Below are 5635 nucleotides of genomic sequence, written 5' to 3' on the forward strand. Positions count from 1 at the left end.
TAACTCCAAGTGTCATGTATAGACAATGCAAGTAGAGTTTTAGAACTTCTTGAGGTCCTGAATGATGTTAAACCTTGTTAACCACACGTGCATGGGAGGCACCTAGAAGGACCAAAAGAAGGTAATGCAATGCCAGGCCATCAGGTGGCGGAGTGCAGCAAACCTTTTTCTTTTATCTCTGCAGACCAGACACGGGAAGCTCTGCCTGGTTCTGATGACCTTACTTCTGGTTCCAGCCTGATGACCCCACTTCCTGTTCTGGGACCCGATGACACCACTTCCTGTTCTGGGGCCTGATGACGTCACTTCTGCTGACCTGCCTCCACTTTGTATTCAGTTCTGTTTTGGACTCAACCTGTACACTTCTGTGTTACCAAAATCTCAATTCTTGCAGTCTTATTCAAGTATACAGATGACTGCCCCAAACCTCTTTTGGTGTCAAGGTCTTTTCATTTCACAATCTCTAAGTAGCTATAGGTCAGATTCATATCCAACAGAATTTAATTAATCTCAGTAAGCTTAACATGCATCACAGGAAAATTAATGGAAATAATTATTAAGGATAAGATTGAGCAACACTTGGCAAGAACAGAAGTTTTTTTTGAACAGTCAGCATGGGTTCAGAAGAGGGAGGCCGTGCTTTACTAACATGCTGGAATTCTACAAGGAAGTAACAAAAGGATATGATCAGTGGAGCATATGATATTTTTATCTTGACTTTCAGAAAGAATTTGATAAGGTGCCACATGACAGGTTGGGAATCAAACTAAAAGAAATGGGAGTCCAGAGTGATGTTTTTAGATGGGTGCAGAATTGGCTCAGACACACGAAACAGAGGTTGATGGTGTGAAGAACTTTATAAGAGTTGGCCGATGTTAAGAGTGGTGTTCCACAGGAGTCAGTGCTAGGGCCGCTGCTATTTTTAATATATATAAATAATTTAGATAGGAATATAAGTAATAGGCTGGTTAGGTTTGCAGATGATACCAAACCAGGTGGATTGGCAGGTAATCTGGAATCTGTTGAATACAATACAATACAATACAGTTTATTTTTGTATAGCCCAAAATCACACAGGAAGTGCCACAATGGGCTTTAACAGGCCCTGCCTCTTGACAGCCCCCCAGCCTTGACTCTCTAAGAAGACTCCCAAAAAAAACCTAGTAGGGAAAAATGGAAGAAACCTTGGGAAAGGCAGTTCAAAGACAGACCCCTTTCCAGGTAGGTTGGGCGTGCAGTGGGTGTCAAAAGAAGGGGGTCAATACAATACAATACACAGAACAGAACAAATCCTCAATAAAAAATAAAAATCTTTTAGAAGTACGGAGCAGAATTTAACAGTAGATGATATCACATAATAAGATCTGGATAATTTTAGACTCCTGGAGACCTCATCCATCAAGCTGCCTCCCCCATTTGGCCATTCCACGGCTGAAACAGTGTTGGGCCAGCCAATCCGATGAAAGGACCCCTCATTCTCACGATTCCTGCGATCCTCCGTCAGGGATGACTTTACCTTAGGCAGGCAAAACAACTTGGCAGGTGGGCTGTGGCACCAAGTGCCACATTTGAGTACCGAGAAGAGAAACAGAATAGATGAGGGTCAGTATCCAATTCTAACTATCATGTTACTTATGTTTTAGTGCTAATGACTAACAACAGAGATGCAGTATGTACAGTTAATCAGCAGCTCTAGTCAGGATATGCTAAACTGAAGTCGTGAGTCTTCAGCCGGGATTTAAAAGCTGAGACCGAAGGGGCATCTCTTATAGTAGCAGACAGACCATTCCACAGTTTAGGGGCCCTGTAACTAAAAGCTCGACCTCCCATTGTTATTTTATTAATCCTTGGAACCATAAGCAGACCAGCATCTTGAGATCTTAATGTGCGCTCTGGTTTGTAAGTCATGATAAGTTCAGACAAGTAAGCCGGACCTCGGCCATTTAATGCTTTATATGTTAAAAGAAGGATTTTGACGTCTGCCCTAAACTTAACCGGGAGCCAGTGTAAGGATTTAAGAACTGGAGTTATGTGTTCGTATTTGCTTGTTCTTGTAATAATTCTTGCAGTCGCATTTTGTATTAACTGGAGGCTGTATAAAGAACAGTTTGAACATCCAGTGAACACCGCATTGCAGTAGTCAATCCTACTAGAGATAAATGCATGAATTAATTTCTCAGAATCCTGTTTATTTAGAAAGCGCCTTAATTTCCTAACATTTTTAAGATGGAAGAAGCATGTTTTGGACAACTTTGTAATATGCGCTTTAAATGACATGCTAGAGTCAAAGATAACTCCTAGATTGCGGGCTGATTCAGTAAAATTAATTGGGATTCCAACTGAGTTAAATGATGACAAAATATTGTTATGATCAGCGTCATTCCCTCCAACAATTAACATCTCTGTTTTATCTGTATTTAAAGACAAGTAGTTCTCATTCATCCACTCCTTTAATTCGCTAACACAACTAACTAAAGACAACATCGGAGAAACTTCATCTGAGTTAAATGAAAGGTATAACTGGGTGTCATCTGCATACGAGTGAAAATTAACATTATGTTTCCTAATGATAGATCCCAGTGGAAGCATGTAAAGTGAAAACAGTAAAGGTCCCAGTACTGAGCCCTGCGGGACAACATATTGAACTTCTGTGTATAATGATGGAGTACTGTCAGCACATTTCTGTACATATTGGAATCGATTTGATAAATAAGAACTAAACCAAGCAAGCACGGTGCCTGTAAGCCCAACATCATTTTCTAGCCTGTGTAGTAAAATAGAGTGGTCGATGGTGTCAAATGCAGCACTTAAGTCCAACAACATAATTACAGTGGAGTTTCCTTCATCAGAGGATATCAGAATGTCGTTTACAACCCGTGTTAGTGCCCTTTCTGTACTATGACCAGTGCGAAAACCAGACTGGAATTTCTCAAATAAATTGTAATGCGTAAGGTGTGACTGAATCTGATTGGCGACTACTTTTTCTAGTGTTTTAGAGAGAAATGGTAGATTTGAAATAGGCCTATAATTATTTAGTATGTGTGGGTCTAGGTCTGACTTTTTAAGTAATGGTTTAATGACTGACACTTTTAGTGTATCAGGTACTGTGCCATGCAATAATGAACTACTGATAATGTTTAGAATAGGCGCCGCAAGAACATCCATTGCACTTTTTACTAGTTTTGTTGGCACTGGATCTAGGGAACAAGTAGTGGGCTTCATTTTAGAAATTAAAGTTAAGACTTCCTGCTCAGTTACAGGATTAAAATTACTAAAGTGCTGAATGCAATGTGAGACAGGGTCTGCTAAGCTAATATTTGGTTTGTAGTGTGATGCAGAGATCTGGGATCTTATATTTTTAATTTTCTCATTGAAGAAGTTCATAAAGTCTGTACTGCTAATATCTGTTGGTATTTTGTACTGTTGATCTGAATTTCCATTTGTTAATTTAGCCACTGTTTTAAACAGTACCCGAGGATTTTTATTATTGTTATCTATTAATGTAGAATAGTATTCTGTGCGAGCTTTAAAGAGGGCTTTTTTATATTTATTAACACTCTCTGTCCATGCAATTTGAAAGACATGTAGCTTTGCTGTTCTCCATCTGTGGTCCAGTTTTCGACACTCTAATTTAAGAGCTCGAGTGTTTTCACTAAACCAGGGATAGTTTCTATGTGCTTTGATCACTTTTGTTTTAAGGGGAGCCACTGTGTCCAGAGCATCTCTCAAGGTCACATTATAATGTGATGTTAGCTGATCTAAATTGTTTTCCACAATTACACTTGACTTACTCAAAGTATCTATAAATTTTGAAGCAGAATTACAATCTAGATGTCGCACTGTCTTTGTTTTAATCTGGGAGTGTGTTGACAAGGGCAGGACTAAATCAAATGTAATTAAGTAGTGATCGGAAATAACTTCATTTAATGGAGTAATATTTAAATTTTGAATTTCAACTTTGTAAGTTATAATTAAATCTAATGTGTGGTTATGATTATGATTTGGACCTTTGACAATCTGACAAAATCCTACTGAATTTAACAAATAGGTAAAACATTTGCTAAAAGTGTCAGTTTCCACATCAATGTGTACATTAAAATCCCCCATCAGTACTACGTGATCATAATTTATAGCCAAATCAGATAGAAGGTTGCTAAATTCAGTCATGAGCCATTACAGAAGGACTTGGACAGCATAAAGGCTTGGGCAGATTTGCGGCAGACAAAATTTAGTGTCAGTAAAAGTAAAGTGTTACATATAGAAAGTAAAAATATTAGGTTTGAATACATCATGGGAGTTCTGAAAATTGAGAGTACACCTTATGAGAAGAATTTAGGAGTCATAGTGGACTCTCGATGTCTCGATGCATGCTCAATAATCCAGGTAAGGAAATCCTAGAAATTTGATTCTGTTCATCTGGACAAAGTTTTTAAGTGGGAGAAATATTTCGAGACTTATCCAAGTCTCTTCCTCAGTCTCAATTGACTGCAGGTTTCCCCAACCTTATAAACAGTTCCTTTGCTTAATCACAGAGACTAGCACCATTGACAAAGGGCCACTTGATCAGTGATATGCAAATTGTCCACTGATTAGTAGACGTGTGAACCATTCATAGAGGGTTGAGGAATGGCTGCAATCACAGCATTGTAAGATGGCGACATCTCTATTTACTTGTGTCCCAGTGACTGAAGCAGTGGAGGTAGTACGTAAGAGATTACAGAATGACCCCACTCTCAGTAAAAGAACCTCGCTCAACGCAGACCAAGTGTGCCTGCTTTTGGAACTGTGTCTTCAATCCACATATTTCATATACAAAAGCCAGTACTACAGGCAGACGCACGGGTGTGCTATGGGTTCCCCGGTTTCACCTATAGTAGCCAATCTATATATGGAAGAAGTGGAAAAGAGGGCTCTATCATCCTATCCTGGAACACCACCGAGCCATTGGTTCAGATATGTGGATGACACCTGGGTGAAAATCAGATCTCAGGAGGTACCACAGTTCACAGACCACATCAACGGGGTGGACAAACACATCAAGTTCACCAGAGAGGATATGGAAAATAACAAGCTAGACTTCTTAGACTGTGAAATTTCCATCGTCAACAGGGGACATTTGAAAGTGGATGTGTATCGTAAACCCACACATACGGACCAGTATCTAAGGTTTGACTCTCACCATCCACTAGAGCACAAACTAGGTGTCATTAGGACTCTACAACACAGAGCTAACACCATTCCCACAGACTCAGAGGCCAGGGAGGCAGAAGAACACCACGTTAAAAAGGCCCTGAGTAAATGTGGATATCCCAGCTGGTCCTTTGTCAAAGCAGGGAAGACACCTAAAGAACGCTCCAAGCGATTCATGACAGAGGAAGGACATCCACTTCCTAAACGAAAACCCTTAGTGATTCCGTATGTGTCAGGAGTATCGGAACAGCTGAGGTGCATTTTCTGGAAACACCGGGTCTCAGTGGCTTTCAAACCCCAAAACACGCTACGCCAAAGATTGGTCCATCCCAAGGATCGGGTCCCACGGCACAAACAGAGTAACATAGTTTACGCAGTTAAGTGCCAGGAGGAGTGCCGTGAATTGTACATCGGGGAAACCAAGCAGCCACTGGCTAAGCGCATG

The sequence above is a fragment of the Erpetoichthys calabaricus genome, chromosome 2 (genome assembly GCF_900747795.2).
Source record: "Erpetoichthys calabaricus chromosome 2, fErpCal1.3, whole genome shotgun sequence".
NCBI lineage: Eukaryota > Metazoa > Chordata > Cladistia > Polypteriformes > Polypteridae > Erpetoichthys > Erpetoichthys calabaricus.